The 20,664-nt window shown below is 52.5% G+C and overlaps 1 protein-coding gene across 5 annotated transcripts in view; it reads left to right on the top strand.

The window, feature by feature from the left end:
• Positions 1-20,664, top strand: part of CEP192 (centrosomal protein 192) — a 2,773,731-nt gene that overhangs the window by 310,512 nt on the left and 2,442,555 nt on the right. The gene's annotated exons all lie outside the window — the stretch shown is intronic.

Here is a 20,664-nt window from a genome sequence, read left to right as displayed (position 1 = left end):
CAGACTGTAAGGCAGAGTGTCCAGACTCAGCACGCTCGGGGCCCTGCACCCATACACGCGCCTCTGATCACTCCCCTGCAAGGGCCAGTGTTTTGGAAGGTTTGACCCTCATGAGGTCTGCGCAGATGGGCGTCATCCTTGGGGATGTGATCAAGGACATGGTTTCTCCGGTTCTGACGCTAGCACCCACGGCCACTCCGCCCTTGGTCCCAGCACTCCCGGCTCCTATGCAGTCCCCGCTGCCCGTGCCAGTTCCCACTACGCAAGCACTGCTGCAACCGCTGCCGGCTCCGGTCAGTACGCCACATGCATGCAGCACTCCTGCACCTCCAGATCAACAGCACACCTTGGTTGACACAGATGAAGAGTAGGACCTGGACACGCCGTCATTGGCTAAGGCCTTCCATGAACGGCTCACTGGCCTGGACGAATATTTGGGCCTTCCACAGCCTGAGGTGGAACAACCAGAGGCGGGGATCTTGGCAGAGGTCCTCACTCTACGCCTCTTGGCTAGAACAGGGATTCAGATGCAAAAGGACGTGGCTGCACTGGCCAAGAAGGGATCGCCAAAACCCCATTTGGCGCAGCCTACCAACAGGCGTCTCGACTCGAAGTTCAGGCAGATGGAGGGGGAGCCACTCCTGCTGTGGTACACCCGCAGCCACACTACTCCAATCACTTCAGCTTCGATGTACTCCAAGCCACAGTCTTCTTCGGCCACATCTTCCTCGGCACTCCTAGGAGCATTACTCCGCTTCCCTCCATCTGCGTCAGTCTAATGCGGACACTATGCTTGCAGCTGTCAATCACCGACTTTGCTGGTAAATCACTGACTTCCTACCGGAACCTCTGGTGCAAAGCCAGGCACGCTTCAAGGCACGGCTGGCCGAGGCCAACCTTGTCACCCAAGATATAATGGACTCCACAGTGGCTCACATCGACACCTCTGGCTGTGCCATCTGCATCGCAACGGACATGAGAAGGGCATTTTGACTTCAGGCGACCAAGTTCATCTCGGACGTACAGGAATGCATTCTGGACCTTCCCTTTGAGGGTGGCGACCTCTTCCATTCCACCACGGACGAGGAATTGGATACGAAGAAATAACCTTTCCCAGACTGCAAAATCCTTAGCCATCCTCACAAAGGCCACTCCCAAGGCACATATCCAGACACACCAGCGTTCAGGCAAGGGTCGGTCCTTCGGCAGGTTCTGCTGTTTCCAGGAACGGCATTCCAGGCAGCCTGACGGATCCCCCAGCCAGTCCAGCGCAAGCAACACAAAGTAGCGCAGAAGGGCTTTCCCCCTCCTCTACCTCAACTGCAAAGAAGGCATGACATGCCCATCTGCGTCTACATGTCTCCGGTGAGCGACAGGCTTGCCCTTAACTACCAATGCTGGCGCGCCAGGTTGGCAGACCCCTGTATCCTATCTGTAGAATCCACGGGCTACTGCCTACCAATCCCTCCCACTCCTCTCTCCTCCCCTTCCACGGATTGGGACAACAAATGTTGACAGAAATGTGCAGATTTTCGCCGTAGACGAGAAGAACCAGATGGGCCTGAGAGTTGTTGGACCTTTCCACCTTGAACCGTTCCCTTCTCTTCAAAGGTTGAAGATGGTTACCCCAACGCTTATAGCAGACATATTGTGCAGGGGAGAATGGATGTGCTCCCTGAATCTGAAGGATGCCGATTTGCACGTCCTGATGAGGCATCCCCATCGGTCCTTTCTGATGTTCAGGATCGGGGCTTTCACTTCCAATACAAGGTTCTACCCTTTGGCCTCCATTTGGCTTCCAGGGGCTTTACAAGAGCTAACGGGGTGGCCACCCTCCTCGGGGCCCAGAGTCACCATGTCTATCCATACCTAGATAAATGGCTCGTCAGGGCAGGGTCTCCATAGGCAGTCCACCACACAACCTCCACCCTCATGCTTACACTACAGGAGTTGGGATTTTCCATCAATCTCAAGAAGTCACAGCTGGAACCCACGCAGTTTCAGACGTTCCTGGGCCTCATCTGGGATACGGGCTCGGAGAGCATATTCCCCCTACGAGGACAAGATCACAGCCATTGAGAGGGCCATGGGGCATTTTCTCAGGAGAGCAGTGACCTTGGCATGGTGGTACCAGCACCTCTTGGGCATTATGGCAGCATGCCTCCTGGCAGTGCCTCACACAAGGCTCAAGAGGGGGAGATTGCAGTTGCACTTTGCAGCCTCCTGCAATCAGGAGAAGGGTTCCCAGGTGGAACTAGTCAGTATCCCACCACAGCTCCACCAGGATCTGGTCTGGTAGAACAAGGACAGCAACTTGCAGAGAAGCAAATCCTTTTGTCCGCCAGCCCCACGGGTCACCATCACCACAGACTCATCCCTGGAGGGTTGGGGCGCTACACTGGACAGCCAGTGTCCATGGAGTATGGTCCCGAAAGAAGCCTCGCATCAACTGGCTGGAGTTGATGGCCATCTGGCTCGCTCTCAAAGCCTTTCTCATCATGATAGTGGCAAGTTGATCCTCATTCAGACGGATAGCTCCACCAGCATGTATTATTATATGAACCAGGGGTCACCAGGTATCCTCCCCTGTGCACGCTAGCAGTCAACATCTGGGAGTGGGCCCTGGAAAACGGCATGCACCTGACAGCAATTCACCTCCTGGGAGTCCAATGTCGAGGCAGCGAGGCTCAGCAGGCTGGGTGTGTCAACTGAGTGGTAACTGGACCACTAAGACGTTTATGGGCTCTTCAACAGGAGGGGGGGTCATCCCTAGGTAGTTCTCTTCACCACCAGGCACAACAGGAGGTGCCCCCAGTTTGCGGCCTGGCAGGGGCTCACTGGGCAACGCAATTTAGATTCAGTGGAACATGCACGCATATGCCTTCGCCTTCCCTCCCACTCCCCTCATACACAAGGTAGTGTGCAAGATACGTGAGGCCAAGCACCTACGGATCATCCTCATTGTTTCGTGGTGGCCAGCAAGACCTTGGTTCTCGGAACTCCTCAGCCTGTTGGAGCAGCCCCTGATGCACCTTCAGTTGGCCCAGCTCACCTACTATCACAACATGGAGGCACGGTCATTCACCCCCTCCTCCTGCACCACCCCCCCAAAGGTTCGCCCTCGCAGCGTGGTGCCTGAACAGGTCACACCCATCTGTCACAGGCCGACCTGGAAATCCTACAGGGCGCCAGTAGTGATGCTACCAGGAGCCAGTACAAAAGCAAGTGGTGCAGGTTTTGTCACTGGGCAGCTTCTAGGGAGGTCGATGCACTGACCTGCAAGTTAGACGACGTGCGATCTTTCTCTGCACACATCGCCCACTCGGTGGTGCAAGTAGATACATGCCGCACCTATGTGGCGGCCATCGGAGCCTACCGGAACTTGGAGGAGGAGGTTTTTTCCTACTCCAACCCGGTGGTAAAAAGACACATGGCGGGCCTGACAAGGCTCTACCCGCCAATCAAGAAGCCACACCCAGTGTGGGACCGCAATGTGGTCCTCGGCGCCCTGGCGCATAAACAATTCGAGCCAGTGGCTTCTGCGGACATCAGGCTTGTCACCATTAAGATAGCCCTCCTTGTGGGTCTTAGCTCTTCATGCAGGGTCAGTGAAATCCAGAGCCGTATACTGCAGGGTCGGTGAAATCCAGAGCCGTATACTGCAGGGTCGGTGAAATCCAGAACAGTAAACTACTTTCCATAAGGACAAGGTGGTGCTTGGAACACCCAGCATTTCTACCTAAGGTGGTCTCATTGTTTCATCTTAATGAAGATAGTCCTTAGAATTATTTTTTTTTTTGCAGACCCCAAGGACGAGCCTCAAAGGGTATGGGGCTTCCAAGGCCTCTATAGCAAGATGGATGGTTGCGGCCCTCAAGGAGGCATACGAGGGGCAGCATAAACCTCTGCCAGCTAATATACATGCTCACGCGATAAAATTATATTTATATCGCGCTCATACATAAGTGTTTCAGAGTGCGACCAGGCAAAAGGGAGGGGAACAGGGGAGAACAAAAACAAAGATCTTACAAGGCCCAGTGACATTAAGAGTGCTCAAGTGCATGGGGAAGGGTGAAAGTGCATGGAAGGGGGGGGAGAAGTGGAAAGGGCGTAACAGAGGAGAGAACATAATAAATAAGTAAAATGGCGATAAACAGTGGTAGTGCAGCCAGCAAGTGGCAAAATGCTAGGTTAGTCATATAGGGTGTATCTGATAAGTGCAGAAGAAAAGTGGGTGGGGGGCTGTATGGGTACAGATATAGACGCCAGTGCAGGGGGCAGGTACCTGGGCTTGAAGAACAGTGGGTGGCCAGGTGCACGGTGCCAAGGCCGGGCTAAGGTCACAGCAGTTGCCTTTCAGAGGCATGTCCCTGGGCAGGTCACCAGCAAGGCAGCTACATGGGCTATGCTCTCTGCCTTCTGCAAGCACTACTGCTTGGATGCCAGCTCCAGGTCGGATGCAGCATTTGGTCAGGCAGTCTTGAACTGGTTCTCCTAGGAGGGTCATCTCTCCACCTGGGGTTGTAATCGCCCATACAGTATGTTGTAATGGGGATGGGATGTAGGAGTAATTATAAGTTACTCACTGTAGTGACTAACATACTCATAGTCCCCTTTCCTTCATATGTCCCACCATCTCCCCTAAATAAAACTAGTGTCATTAGGCAATGGTAATATTGTCCACATTTCAAAGGGGACTGAGTGGCGCCGGTGGGCGGAAGTCAGGGGAGCACATCTAAATTTAAAGGGGAAGATGATTTGTTCATGGTGAAAAATGTTCAGTCTCCCATCCCTAGCGGGGGATGCCCATACAGTATGGAGGAAGGGGGTCTGTGGACTAGGAGGAAGTTGGTCACTAGGGTGATTAACTTATAATTTCCTCCCCATAACCTGGAACCTCACTGCTCACTCATTCTGATCTTCTCCATCCCCCCTCGCCTTTCCCATTCATTCTTCTCCTTCCCCAAATCTACCTCCTACTGACTCCCCAACTTAGCAAACAAAAGCTAGGAATGCCCATTCTATGTGCGACAAGATGTCCTCGTACACATTTCTGATGCCTACCTCTACATCTGGATGTTGGCTATCACTGTGTTCTGGATCAACCCTCGAGACACAGCCATGCCATCAGCCATTTACCCGATTTGTATTGTATTTTTATTTATAACACGCTGAAAACCCACAGGCATCAGGGCGCACAAAGGCACGCAGGACAACCAAAAAGGATGGGACAAATCCATCATTAGAGCTGAGAGCAAAATATGAGAACAGGTAGATAAGCCTGTTTATTGAGAACTTAAGTGAAAAGAACAGTTTTCAGGGACGACTTAAAAGATGATACGGTAGGACCCATCTCAAGACGTGGGGAAACGTCATTCCAGATCTTGGAGGCACAATTGGCACATGACCTACCTAGCCCTTTCGATTTCCTACAGAGAGGAGGGGAGACGAGGTTGGTATAAGTAGTATGCCTACGTCCCGTCCTCTTACCTCCATACTTGTGGAACATTCTATGCTTCGGGACGGGACTGGAGAACGTTTGTAAAAAAAAAAGCATCAAAATTGAAAGTTTTTGTCCTTCCTCTATTTTTAAACTGAGTACCTACCGCACATGGCTGTAACCCCACCCTCCTGAGCCCTGCCCCGTACATCGCCCTTCAGTCTTTTTCTCCGTGCGGTCGGGGCTGCACGCATTTGCTTCACCGGTAAAAGAATGTCTTTGTTCCTGTTGCCCTTCCTTCCTGCTCTGGTTCCGCAGTCACTTAGTCCTCAGTCTGTGCCGGAGGGTCTGGGATTTGTGTCCTGTTCTTCATGCGAACTTCGCTTCGCCAGGGCGGCTCTCCATTCTCTGCTTGGAGTGTCTGGGCCCGGACCATCGTTGGGACTCGTGTTTCTACTGCGATTACCCTCTCCGTCTGAGCACTCCAAAGTAGTCTTCGGTGGGAGGAAGTGTTTCAGTGCGTTCCTCCTCCTCATTGCCAGCTTTTCATTGACGAAAAGAGGCGCCCGTTAAATTCCTTACTTTTTAGGGTGTCCCGACAAGGTAACTCCTTCATGGGGTCTTCAGGTCTGGGAGGGGCTTGAGCAGCTCTGTTACCAGGGGTTCCCCTGAGGTGCATCGTAGGCCTAATAGGCGCACCAGTTTTCTCAGAGGGTTCCCACGATGGACCTGCCAAAATCAGACCACGTTCGCAGGTACACTGTTGGTGCTAAAGTTCAACCCAGTTCATCTGCGGCTTTGGATACTGAGGTTCGCTCAGACGTCTCCATTTCTGGATCTTTCTGTAGTGAGACACGGCTTGAGGCCCCTCTCGAGGGAGCTACACGTACCGGGGTGAAACAAGAGGTTCCTCTTCTTGAGGCGAAGGTCTGTACCGACAAAACCGAGACACCTGCTTTGAAGGTCTTGTCTGTGAGGTGGATTCTGCAACATTCCCGCACTCGGATGCGTGATAGCGGTTCAGTCGAGGGGGCAAAGAAGGCGGTCAGACCGTATCTCCTCCATTACCGGCTCTGCTGAGGTTCCTCCTCTAGAGGCTAATTTTGGGGCGACCTCCAAGATGTCCAGTAAAAATCTGAGACCTCCCAGTACCGAGGATCCTGGTGTCAAGGCTAAGGTGTTGCTTAAGGCCCCTGACCCGCCTGAGGAGGCAATTACTTTATCTACATATGTGACGCAGTTCTCTTCAGGTGTTGACAAAATGGCGGCACAACCCTCATGGTCCACGGCAGCCATTTTGGATGCTTCCCTTAAACCTACGCTCACGTCGGCTGCTGGGAACCTTCTTTTTGGGGCTGAGCAACCGTTTCATATCAGGTGGACAGTAAAAATCTGTTACGCCATTCTTATGACTGGCGCGCTCAGACTCTGCTGCCTCATACGGTCTTGCTTCCTCCTCCTTCTGCTCCGCTGGTCTATGTAGACCAGGTCGGTGGTGGGCCTTGCTGGCAACCAGTCATTGCGTTCGTAGGGGTATGCCCCATACGAGCGGCCTCTGCCCGCCCCAGTGCATAAACCTTCATCAGAGGATGCATTTTTTTGGGAAATTTCAGAGGCTCATGAACTCTGAACCCATGAAGGATTATTTTAAGGGTCTTTTCAAGGAAATCTACCCTGAGCCTCATGTTCCACCTTAAGCCCCGGCAATTCCTACAGGCCCTGCAGCGGTGCCACCTCTTCCTCTTGGCCCACCTTCAGCTCTTCCTCCCATCTCCGTTGTCCCCCATAGAGAAGACAATGCCAGAGTGGGATAGTACTTTAAAACCTGAGACGGACCAGCTGTCTGTTTCCCATTCGCCGGATGACCCTCAAACAGATCAGGATAGCGATGAGCAGCCCCGCTCTGTCGGAGCATTCCATGACCGGGTCCTGGATATGATGGCTCTCCTTGATATTCTAGTATCGGAGGCCTCCGCTCCGCAGGAGGGGGTGCTTTCGGGAGCGTTTACCCGGTCACCTCAAGAGCACACCGGCCTGTTCCTCCAAAAGGATGTTTTGGCTGAGGCCCGTAAGGTCTGAGATAAGCCCCACACCAGGCTACAGATCAAAATAATTGACGCTCGATACAGGCTTCACACCTCTGAGGATATAGCCTAGTCTTGTCCACTCCCTTCCTCAACGGTGGTGGCTGTGGCCCCTCTTCAATCCAAGCCGGCCTTTGCGACCTTGACGGCTGCAGCTCAGATTCTGTCTAAGGAAGACCAGATTCAGGACTCCTTGGGCAAGAAAGTCTTTGCCAACTCAGCACTCCAACTTCGTCAAGCAAACACTGAGCTCATCCTGGCAGCAGCTCATCTGAGGCTGTGGAAAGAGTTGGCCGATTTCCAGGAGTGTAGTTCTGTGGATAGGCTAGATGACTTTAAGGCCGGTTTGTCAGACGCCAGGGTGTTGGCACAGGATCTGATGGAAGCTGCGGCACACCACGTAGATACCTCAGCTCGAGGCCTCATGGTGGGAATTGACACCTCCCACCAGGCATGGCTCCATGCAACAAGGTATTCGAAGGAAGGTGCAAGACCAGTTTCTTGACCTTCCTTTTGATGGCAAGGAATGGTTTCATTCTTGTATGGATGAGGAACTGACAAAGACTTAGGCGAGCTCCCAAACCGCCAAATCTTTGTTGGTCCTGGCAAAGGCCCCAGCTAAGGCCCCTTCTACACAGAGGTCAGGGTCTTGGACTCTATCCTTCTCTGGCTTCAGGGGCTTTCAGGACCGCTGTACGCGCAGAGCTGAACCTCCGGTTGGCGGCACCCACCGAAAGCAACGACGACAGGGTGGTTGGTTTTTCTCTTGCCCATCAGCCTCCTCTCCAGGGTCAGTTAGTCTCCCTGCTGACAAATCTGTCAAATTATATTTTTTGTCGGTCTCAAGACTCCGTTGGGAGGACGAAGCTGGTCTCATCTGGCTGCGTCGCAGACCATCACAGACCGGTGGGTTTTGTCCATCGCTCGGGCGGGTTTTCGCTTGCCCCTCCCCCAGAACCCACTGTTCAACCCTCACTTTCAACAGACCGGGTAGTCCTCCCTCAGAGCCGAGGTACAGAAACTTCTAGACCTCATGGCGGTGGAGCTTGTTCCCCTAGGGGAGCAAGGGGAGGGCTTCTACTCTCTGTTCAGTGCCCAAACCCAACCAGGCTGGCTTGCGCACCGGCCTTGACCTATGCCGGTTCAACCTTTCTCTTCCCCAAGAGAAATACAAGATGATCACGCCTTGCCAAATAAAGCCATCTCTTCAAAATGGCGACTGGCTCAGTGTGGTGGACCTTCAGGACGATTACATGCACATCCTGATATGGAGGCCACATCAAAAGTTCCTGTGGTTCTCTATGGGAGCGGAGCACTTCCAGGTATGTGTGCATCCTTTTGGTCTCAGCTCAGCGCTGCATGTCTTTACGAAGATGTCGGTCATCACAGCTTTCCTCCGGCTACAGGGGGTCATGTTTAACCATATTTGGATGATTGGCTGCTACGCAGCCCCTGCCCACAGACCGCATTAATCAATCTCCAGTCTCCTCCAGCTCCTGTTTCGTCTTGGGCTGATGATGAACTGGTGGAAATCTTCCATGACGTTCTCTGAAGACCTGATTTTTCCTGGGTTTCCATTGGAACACAGTCCGTACCAAGGTGTTCCTAACGGCAGATGGGATTGGGGACCTATCAGCCACTGTCGGAATCTAAGGTAGAACTCGACTTGTACTCGTAGTGTAGCCGTTGAGTTCTTTCTACCAATGTAACCCTCTGAACACACAAGGTAAATTACAGAGGGATCAATTAGTCAAAAGATAAGAAACACCACACGAAGACCAGGCACTGCAGAGGGACAAAAGGAAGGTTACTGGGAAAATTGAAGGCAACAATTCAAGGAAACAATAATAGAGCAAGACCATAACACTAACAAGAGACAATACTCGAACAGGTCGGGGTCTTCCCAAACTGGATGTTTGGATCGAGATGTAATCTACAAGACATAGAAAACTATTAAGTCAAGAAAGAATGAGGAGCCAGAAATTGAATCACAAGGAACCGAACTTACCACTTCTTGGGTTGGGAAATATCTTGCAGGACACCCAGTGTATCCTAGCCCTAACCCGACGACGCCTTGACGAAGGGAGGCAGTCTCTAGTCCAGTTACTATCCGGCCGGCATGAGGACGCCTAACGGCCTCAGAGCGGTTTATGGACCGGCTCATGTTCAGTGCTCTCAATTAATACTGGGTGTGGTAGTTTTTCCAACAGACAGGAGTGATGATAATCCCAATGATTAACAAATTAGTGTTCCGAATCTGTACACTGAAGAGTCGAGGCAAGTTGACTCGGTGTTCGAGTAGGACAGATGAATCTGCAGGTAATTGAGGAGTCCGGAGGCAAGCTGGTTCGGTACACGGATGAGTAAGCAGATAGAATTGGCAGGCAAATGGAGAACCAATAGGACAGTCCGAATCTCAAGGGAAGGACAAAAGGCGAGGAATCGGGAGCAAGAAGGGAATCGGTAGAAGCAAAAATGAGACCACGTAGAGCCGGGATTCATTCAGAAGCGGCAAGGTGAGCAACCCGGAAGTATAAATAGGTTGCCATGGAAACATCACCTTCATAATTACGCTGTGTATGGAGAGCGTAATGGCCGCCATAGTTGCCATGCCAACACATGTCCACTGATCCTATGCAAGCGTTTACAGCGGAGACACAGACATCAGGCAAGCGCCAAATTAACTGACTTTTGTTCCACTTGACATGCCTAATGCTGTGTATCCCCGGTTTGACTGATAAGGAACCAGTTAACATAGGAGGGATCCTGACAGCCACATGTGCACTCTTCCTCCAGTCCCCGCACATGACGGCTTGGTGGTTCCAGAGTCTTTTGGGTCTTATGGCCTCTTGCGTACTGGCTCTGCCTCTTGCATGTCTGATGAGACGTACCCAGAGGACTCTTCACAGCTCTTGGTCTCAGGCTTCGGATCCAGATTCCAAGATAATTCTGGTTCCGTCCTTTATGAGGAACGATCTGGAATGGTGGGCTTCGGCCTACAACCTTTCAGTGGGGGCCTCCTTCCAAGAGTCCTGCCCACAAGTGACGATTACCACAAACTCCTGCCTTTTGGGGTGGAGCGCGACGCTGGATTACCTCGAAGTATTCGATCTTTGGACAATTCAGGACAGACTGTTTCATATCAGTTATCTGGAACTCCCCGACTGTCTTTCTAGCACTCAAGGCTTTTCAGCCGTCCATCACGAACAAGGTAGTTCGTATTCGGACGGACAATTCCGTGGAAATGTTTTGTCAACAAGCAGGGTGGTACCAAGTCACCTCTCCTGTGGACCTAGCTATACAGATTTGCGAATGGGCCATCCAGCCCTAGGTTTGGCTGCTTGGTGTGCATATTCCGGACCACATCAAAGTGACTGCAGACTCGCTCAGTCGCCAGTCTGCAGCCAGTTACGAGTGGGAGCTGAACAGATGTCCTCTGCCATTTTTCGCAAATGAGGCACTCCAGAAGTCGACCTCTTTGCGACCTTTGCAAACAAACCTTTTCTGTATGCATCCAGAAACTGTCTGTTTTCTCCCTAGGGGATGCTCTCGAGATTCCGTGGCACAACATGAAGGCTTATGCGTTTCTTCCACTGCTTAGAATTCATCGGACACTTTGCAAGCTCAGGTCATCGAATTGCACTCTCCTCCTCATAGCTCCTTGGTGGCCAGCCAGATTCTGGTTCTCAAAACTTCATCTCTCGATCCTTCCTCCAATCAGGTTGCTGTTGATTCCCGACCTGCTTCACCAGTGCAATCAACAGATGTGGCACCCTCCCCACAATCATTCAGCTTGGGGGGGCCTGGTGCCTGAATTCAGATCTTTCTATCTTTGGTGGCCCACCTAGCAGCTTTGAGCATTCATGTTTAGTCTTGCAGAACTTATTTATCGGCCATTGCGGCTTACCTATCCACTGACCGCTGTCCCTTTTCACAGACCAATCCAGTCATTAAAAGGCATTTTGCGGGTCTTCTGTATTTGTTTCCACTGGTGCGCAACCCTCATCCGAAATGGGATCTGAATGTGGTGCTTACCACGTTGTGCCACAAGCCATTTGAACCCATGGCCCCTACCGATCTGAAATACCTTTCTTGGTAGGTGGCCTTCTTAATCGCAGTGACATCAGTGAGGCGAGTAAGTGAGCTCCAAGCTCTTTCTATGGAACATCCGTTTCTTACTTTCCATAAAGATAAGGTGGTGCTTCGCACTCATCCTTCCTTTCTGCCTAAGTTAGTTACTGATTTTCATTTAAACCAATCCATCTCATTACCTGTCTTTTGTCTGAACCTGGCATCGGATGCCGAGATTCCTACATAATCTCGATTTCAGGAGAGCTCTAAAATTCTACCGCGATAGAACAAGCAAATTAAGGGGCTCCTCGTCACCTTTTGAAGGAAAACCGGCTTCCAAGATGACCATCTCATGATGATTGGCTCCTGCATCTTGGAAGCCTACAGCATTCAGGGCCTTCAACCACCCAAAGGCATCCATGCTAATCTTGTATGTGGAAAAGCGGCTGCTGTTGACTTCCAGAAGTATGTTCCTTGGGGAAACTATCTCCAAGGACGCTACTTGGGCTTCACGGTCAGCTTTTTGAAAGCATTACTGCTTGGACCTGAGCTCCAGGGCTGATGCCCAGTTTGGCCAGGCTGTCCTAAAAAATATGTTCCAGTAATGGGTTTCCATCCACCCAGATCAATTCAGGTGCGTGCTTGGGAATCTCCCACAAGCATCGAGGAAAGGGGATGGGAAGTGGGAGTAGAACAGTCACTGTAGTGACTATCTTGCTCCTAGTCCATAGTCCCCTTTCCTCCATGCGCCCGCCCGCCATCCCATCTAAAAGGTATCCTCTATTATTGCTTAAATGGTCTCAGACCTGGTGATAGAAAAGGACTGAAGGGCGATGCGCGGGGCGTAGCTCAGGAGGGTGGGGTTACGTCCATGTGCGGTACCCCACGTTAAAATAGAGGAAGGACAAACATTTTCAATTTTGATGATTTTTTTACAAAAGTGCTCGGTCCCGTCCATAAGGACGGAATGTCCCACAAGTATGGAGGAAAGGGGAATATGGACTAGGAGTAAGCTAGTCACTACAGTGAATAACTTTGTTAAACTCAGGGAAGGTAACTGGGCATACCAAGAGATTATGGATTTCAGGTAGCTGGGTGCTTTCCCATACAAGCATTTGTGGAGTAGGGTTGCTGCCTTAAACTGACATCTAGCCCCAACGGGTAAACAATGGAGCTGCAGCCGAAAGCCAGAGGCATGACATCTTTTTGGGATTTTCTTAATGGTTCTGACTGTGCCATTTTGGATGGTCTGTAGGCGTTGGACTTTTCTGATCAGCCTCGATAAGGACGGCATTACAATCAACTATTCTTGACAGAATAGTAACTCTAGCTAGTGAAGCCGAGTTCTTCATTAAGGTAAGGACGAATAATCCTAAGGAGCTCAAGATGAGGTATGATATAAGTTATTTATAGCGTGCTTAATACCTAGAGGTTTCTAAGCGCGGCCCAGAGATCGAACCTGTGTTGCTCTGTCGTCTTGCTTCCAAGCAGAGCACGTTAACCCTGAGCTATCCTCCCGAGACGAGAAGATGGTAGGCACAGCACTTAGAGACTAAGTTTTCATGTGCCTTGGCACTTAAGGCGCAGTCAGTCTGGACACCAAGTGTTTTTGCGTTTTCCCTGATGGAAATTGGATAGTTTTGGATAGAGAACTGGTAGGAGCCTGGAAGTTTGGTCGAGGCTTGAGCTGATCCAAAGATGAGCAGGTTGGTCTTGCCTTTAAGGCACATCCAATTGTTCATCATCCAAGTGTCAATTTGCTCATAGATATCCTAGAGGAGAAGGCCATCGGTGGAATAATCCCCCAGAGAACTCGAAGACCTGCTGGGTGGTGTCAGTGTAATTGGTCTAAAATACACCTGAAGCTTCTAAAAGATTTGCTACATTCACTCCTCCCCTAACTACACAGGGTGGTGGCGCGGCTCTAGCAGTTGGCAAACCCACCACTTCCACCACCCTTCTTAACCTCACACCACTATATTTAAATACATTTCCATCCAATTGCTGCTTCAAATTCACCACCAAAGCGCCCCATGGTGCCCTCAGCCTCTTGCCATAACAAATGGCGCCCTACTGAAGCTCCTGCTAGACTCATGGGGGTTTAGCTTTCCAAACGTGGTGAAAGCCTGCAGTCTTCAGCTTGACCACACAATCTCTGACCACTTATTGGTCACCTACTAGAACCGCCCTAACCACATTCATGGGAACTAGCTGGACCTTCTGCACCCCCTTCTCCTCCTTCCCCGTCATCTCCAGTCATCTTTGCCCTCCATTGAATCCACCCCTATGATGATGCCCATCTGCATTTCAGTTTTTGCCCTTCCACTCTCTACTAGTCTTTATCTCGTTCTTAAAGTGCAAATTCACCCGACTCCTTGGCCACCTTGCCAACACCGTTGAGAAGGACTCAACACTGCATTCTGTACTCTCTTAAAACAAGATTATCCTTAAGGATCTTTTCTGCGGCTTTCGACACTGTTGACTACCTAACACTGATTTCTGCTCAGGCATCCCTGGGATTTTCTGACTCTGGTATGGACTGGTTGTACTCCCATCTGTCTGGTTGCACCTACTCTGTATCTTGGTCTTCAAGTTCTTATTGTTCTTATGGTGTTCTCCATGGCTTAGTATTAGGCCTCCTGCTCTTCTCCTTTTAAACTGACTTTTCGTTTATTGACTCTTTCAAGCTGTCTTCTCACTTTTAAGCAGGTGATACCCAGATCGTTTTCTCCTTCTCTTTTTCAGTCTATCTCCATACCTTTAGCTCAGCCTATCTCTTTGCTGTCCAATCTTGGATGTCCTCATGGTTTTTACATTTAAATCGATCTAAAACAGAACTTCTATTCTTTCCTCCTTCCTGCTCTTCCATAGCTGCTTCTACTCCTGGTCTTTACTTTTTCTCAACTACTGCTTGTAATCTTAGTGTTGCAATGATCACTCACTTTCGCCTCACATCTTGCAAACTGCCCGATTGTTGTTTCTGCCTCTTTAATTTCAGCAACATTTGCCCTTTTCTGGCTTCCATCCTGCAAAACTCTCATGTCCTGTATGTTTTCTTGCTTTGATTACTGGTATGCTGTCCTCGTAGGCTTACCCTCCTCTCACCTCACCCCATTACGCTCTGTCTTGAATTCCGCTGTTTGTTTGCCTTTTCAGCTCCCTTCTTGATCCTCTATCACCCCGCCCCCTCTTCACTTTTGCCCTATGATTCTTTCCTCCTTTTCATTTCCTCTTCATTGTTTTTATATCCTATTATGCTCTGGCACCTCCTGATCTTTCTGCTCTGATCTCCCCTGATTCCTCTCCTCACCCACCTCTGCACACTTACTCTTGGTAGGGTCGATGTCCATGCACAATAGCAGAAGTTGTTTAAGGAGGCAGAAGATCTAAAAGTCTGTCTGCCGCTCAACCTGGTTGTCAGTCTTATTACCTTGTCACTTCCACTCGAATCTGCTGTTCTCCAGTTATTTCCTATTCTCATTGTGCTAACGCTGACTTTCATTGGTTCATCCTACTCAACCCACCCCTGGATCTCCATTTTCCCTGACCACCAAACTTTTCCCAAAATGGCGTTTCTTAATTCATTGAGCACCTCATCCGCCCCCTAGTATTGCTTTCCCATTGTTCTTCCACACCAGATTTCTCTTACATCATCCCAAGTGCATAGATGAAATTATTGCGTATGATGATCGTCTAGGTTATTTATTCAATGCCAAGTGGTCTATTTTCTTTGTATCTGTATCATGCCCTCACACTGTCAATTCCTTTCCTAAAATACCTGGTTAATGTATCTATCACTACCACCTTTGTTAAGACATCTGACAAGGGAATGGCCAGCCGCTCCATCTATGTACCGGGCTTCTTTTTGGAGCTCTACTTTCTGCCTTAATAGATTTAAAAACAAAATAAAGATGGGTTCTTGAACCAAGTTGTCACACATTATTCCAATCTAGTAGGTCATATTGCAGTAATAACCACATGTGAGTAAATCAGGGTGTTAAATATAAAATGCAGTAAGATTCTGTAATATTTATATTTGTGTAAAGCTGATGAACTTGTTGGTATACATGCTAGGATAATTGTCAAAACAAGTGAAAGGAGTGTACATATGTGAATGATCGGCATTTGAGGAGTTGTGTGATGAGGATTTGGCGATAATGAAATGTGCAAAATATCAGGTGTGAGAACATTTCTGCCTATAAAAAATATATATTCTCCAGCATGGGGTCTGGCATGGATTCACATGCTCATGAATATTCCCCGTCAGGCTGGGAATCCTCGGTAAAGAAAAAACCAGTATCAGTTTCGTTTCTGATCTGTCTTTCGTAGTAATAACCAATCACTGGTCTCTGCGTCATACTGACCACAGCCAATGACTGCCCTCTACCTAAGCACCGCCTCTGGCAGCCATCTTCAGATTTTTACCGCACGTTCATGTGTTGGGATCCTCGTGCTATTGCTCTCGAGCGTTAGTGCTATTTTTTCACGTTTTTTCTCAAAAACTTCGTTTTTTCGGTCAAAAGAGCCTCAAGCTCCACCGATTCTCCATCCGATCAACGGGGACCCGTGTCGGATTCGTCTGCGCCCCTCAAGGGTGAAGATTTCGTCGAGCTACGCTTTTGGAGGACTCCAGAAGTTTTCTCAGGCCCGGTCATGGCCCAGGAGAAGGGGAGCTCGACGCCCGGAAAGCTGTTCAGGGTCTGCCCTGGATGCCAGCTGCAGAACGTCTTCAAGGAGGACGAACACTCTTTTTGTCTTTACTGCCTACATGAGGACAAGACGCACGTGGAGAAGGACTGTGCGTGTTGCGGCAACATGTCGGAGCGAACCATGAAGGACCGCCATCAACGTCTCGCCAACTGGCTGGAAGGGAAGAGCCCGTCCGGCGAGAAGAAGAGGAAGAAAGCCGAGCGGTCTTCTAAGACCTTTGAGGACGCGACGGGGGTCCAACATAAGGCCAAGCACCGCGAGTCCGCTGGCACCGGGAGCGCCGAACGGTCGGGCTCTACGGGCGCCAGGCAGGGCGCACCCTCCCCGGCACCATCAACCACGAGCCAACGCTCTGGGTCGGGTAAGAGGAAGGCTGAGCACCCGGCGAAGCTCCTGGAGAGGCCCCGGTCGAGCTCGGAGGGGGAGCGAGGCAGTGTCCCCCCCCCCCCCTCAAGGATAAGGCGGTGAGCGCACCTAGGGTGGTGAAGGCCTTAATCCATCCGGCCAAGCCCTCTATCGAACCTGTCGCGGCGGCCCTGGCTCAGCCTGTGGAGGCTACACCAGTGGTGGCGACCTCGGGGCTCAGAGTCTCCCTGCCACCTCGGAGGGAGTCCTCTTTTGTGGCCATCGATAGGACCCCCGTGAAATCCCCCGTGGGGAAGATAAAGGGGGGGCAGGGCGTCGTCGTAGATTCGGCCTCAACCTCGGAGGAGGAGCTGGTCGAAGTCTTAAGCCACGGCCTCGGCATGGAAGAAGACCGGCCCCTGATCGCCCGTCGGATTCCCCTCTGCCAGCGCCGCGAGACAACTCAGCGGCCATTTTGTTGGCTATACAGTCCTTATGCTCAGAGATAAGGACGAGACTACCGTTGCCGACGGAACCTCTCCCGTCGGGGGACCCAGAACCGGGACCTTCTGGTGTTCCCCCTACCAAGAAAAGAAGGATCCATCCTCCGCCTCCTTTTCAGCCGTCGCGCCCCTTCCAGCCCTCCCCCCCGTCCACCCGAGGGGATGATACGGGGACTGACACGGCAGCGACGGGTACGGACGACGAGGTATACGACGAGGATGTACCGTCGTCGCCTCCCACCAGGGCTTCTCCGCCCGACGAGATTGGATCGTTCCACTCCATGATCACCAGGGCATCCGAGCTTTTCCAACTCTGCCCTGAGGAGAAGAAGGAAGGTTTCCTTTATCAGCGGCGCGAGGCCAAGAGGAAGACGGTCCTCTCAGTGCCTCTATTGGACGACATTTGGGATGAGGGCCTCACCCTCCTCAAGAACCCTTCCACGACGCCAGCTAGAAGAGACCGGTACGAGAAGAAGTACCGGGTCCCGGACACGGCCCCCCTGTGCCTCCGGGCGCAGCCTACCCCGGACTCCGTCGTCTCCGCGGCGGCCAGGAAAAAAGCGGGGGGGGGTGCGGCCTCCACATCGACTTCCCCACCGGACGGCGAGGGAAAGAAATTGGACGCTATGGGACGCAGAGTCATCTCGTCTGCGGCGACGACGATTAAAGCGGCCAACGCCTTGGCTATCGTGGCCCGCTACGACAGGGAGCTCTGGTACAAACTGGCTCCCCTGCTGGACTTCTTGCCGGACGACAAGAGGGCAGAGGCCCTGGAGATCCTGCAGGAAGGTGAGGTGGCTTCGGACCACGCCATTACCGTTGCGACGGACATCGCCGACACTGGGTTCCGCCAGTTGGGCAACGGCGTTTGCCTTAGGCGGCGTGGATGGCTCAAGGCTACGGACTTCCGTCAAGACGTTCAGACCAGAGTCCTGGACATGCCCTTCGATGGGAACAACCTGTTTGGGAAAACAGTGGACGATTCCCTTCAGGCCATTAAAGCGGACACCGAGACGGCCCGGGCCCTTGGAGTTCTGCAACAACGACGGACGCCCTTTCGGAGCAGCGGAGGCAAGGGCGCCTCCAAAAGTTCCGGCGGCGGTTTCTCCACCTACCGTCAAGCGGCCCGCTCGTCGGCTCAGGAGGCCTACAGAGGACGAGGCAAGTCTGGCGGACCCCGCCGTCGTCGCCAAGGAGGTCAAGGCGGCAAAGCCTCGTCGAAGCAGAATTGAACCGACCGTGGGGTCGGGCCCCCACCGAAGCACCCCGGTGGGAGGCCGGCTGGCGAGCTTCGTCAGCGTGTGGGAGTCCATCTCCACCGACCGTTGGGTGCTGGACGCCTTGGCCCGGGGCCACGCGCTCGAGTTTCAAAGAAGGTGTCCGCGCGTCCCCCCCCCCGTGGCCAGGAAAGAACTTCACGTCCCTCAACTTCTCCTGGAGGTAAAGGCGATGCTCAGGAAGGGCGCCATCTAACTCGTCCCAAAGAGGCTTCGGGGCTCCGGAGTTTACTCGAGATACTTCCTCGTGAAGAAGAAGACGGGGGGGATGGCGCCCCATCCTGGACCTGCGATGTCTGAACAAGTTCATCAAGGCGCAAAAGTTCCGGATGGTCACCCTCCAGCACGTCCTGGGTCAGCTGGAGGAAGGAGACTTCCTGTCGTCGTTGGATTTGGAGGATGCCTACTTCCATATTCCCATCCTAAAGGGGCACCGGAAATTCCTCAGGTTTGTGGTCCAAGGGCGTCACTACCAGTTCAAAGCCCTCCCCTTCGGACTATGGTCGGCACCCAGGGTATTCACCAAGTGCCTTGCACCGGTGGCGGCGCAGCTGCGCCGCGAGGGGATCCACCTCTACCCCTACCTGGACGACTGGCTCATCCGAGCCAAGACGAGGGAGCTCGCCGTGGATCACACGGCAAGGACCGTCCAACTTCTCACGGACCTGGGATTCTCCGTGAACTACGCCTGGTACCCGCGCAAAACGCACTGTTTCTGGGAGCGAAGCTCGACACAGTGTCCCTTCTGGCCTCCCCGTCGGAGGAAAGAACCAGGTCCATCCTGGGCAAGGTACAGCGGATGTTGGTTTCCGACGCGGCCAAGGTGAGGTCCATCAAGTCCCTCCTCGGAATGATGTCTTCTTGCATCTACCTCATTCCCATGTGCAGGCTCCGGATGCGCCCGTTGCAGGAGTTCCTGGACGCGCGCTGGATCCAAACTACGGGCGGCTTCGAGGAGAGGATCACACTCGACGAGAGTTTCCGCCGAGCGGTCCGGTGGTGGGGCATCCGCGCGCATCTGACGGCGGGCATGGACTTCCAGACCCCAGACCACCAGGAGACAGTGACCACGGATGGCTCCCTGGAAGGGTGGGGAGCGCACACCGAAAATCTGCACGCGAGAGGCCTTTGGCTCCCGACGGAGAAGTCCCTCCATATCAACGTCCTGGAGCTCCGTGCAGTGTTCTGGGCCCTCAGGTCCTTCCTCCCGTCCCTCAAGGGCAAGGTGGTGAGGATCTTCACCGACAACACCACCACCATGTTTTACATCAGGAAACAGGGCGGAACCAGGTCCCCAGCGCTGTCCAAGGAGGCGCAGGACCTGTGGCATTAGGCCGTCGCCCAAAGGATGTTTCTGGTGCCGTTTCATCTGGCTGGGATAAAAAACACCATCGCCGACTCACTCAGCAGGGAGCTGCGCTCGTGCCACGAGTGGGAACTACGGCAGGATCTAGTGGATCGCCTCTTCCAACGGTGGGGCACACCCCAGATCGACCTGTTCGCGACGGCGACGAACACCAAGTGCCGGAGGTTCGCCAGCAGGTTTCCCCAGGCGAGGAGCATGGGCGATGCTTTCTCGTTCCCCTGGGAGGGCCTGTTCCTCTACGCGTTCCCTCCTTTGCCACTGCTACTCCGGCTCGTCAACCAGCTCAAGAGGCCACGGTGCAGGATGATCCTCGTCGCACCTGCGTGGCCGAGGCAGATATGGTTCCCGGACCTTCTGGACTTGTCAGCGTCCCCGCCAATCAAGCTGCCGGTGGACGCGGATCTACTCTCCAGGGAAGGAGGCGCCATCCTCCACCACGACCCGAAATCGCTGAACTTGCAGGCCTGGCTCCTGCAGCGCTAGAGTTTGGAGGATACGACATACCGGCCGACTGCAGAGAGGTTCTTGCAAAGGCCAGGGCGTCCTCGACTCTTAAATGCTACGGACACAAATGGAAGAGGTTCTCTGTCTGGTGCCACGCACAGAAGATTAACCCTCTACGGATTACGGCTCCCCAGGTACTGCCGTACCTGCTGACGCTGGCCAAAGCTGGACTGGCACACGCGTCCATCAAGATTCATCTTGCTGCGATCTCCCGATACACCAGAACCACGGGCCGGACGTCCTTGTGGTCTCATCGTCTGGTGAAAGAGTTCATGAAGGGACTGTTCAGATCGTTCCCGCCGGTGAAGGCTCCGGCCCCGGCGTGGGAGCTCAACGTGGTGCTGACCAAGCTCATGGGACCTCC

Source organism: Ambystoma mexicanum, chromosome 5q (assembly GCF_040938575.1).
Source record: "Ambystoma mexicanum isolate Mex_15411 chromosome 5q, UKY_AmexF1_1, whole genome shotgun sequence".
Taxonomy (NCBI): Eukaryota; Metazoa; Chordata; class Amphibia; order Caudata; family Ambystomatidae; genus Ambystoma; species Ambystoma mexicanum.
The sequence above is the reverse complement of the archived record's forward strand: the minus strand, read 5'-3'. Positions and strand labels throughout refer to the sequence as shown.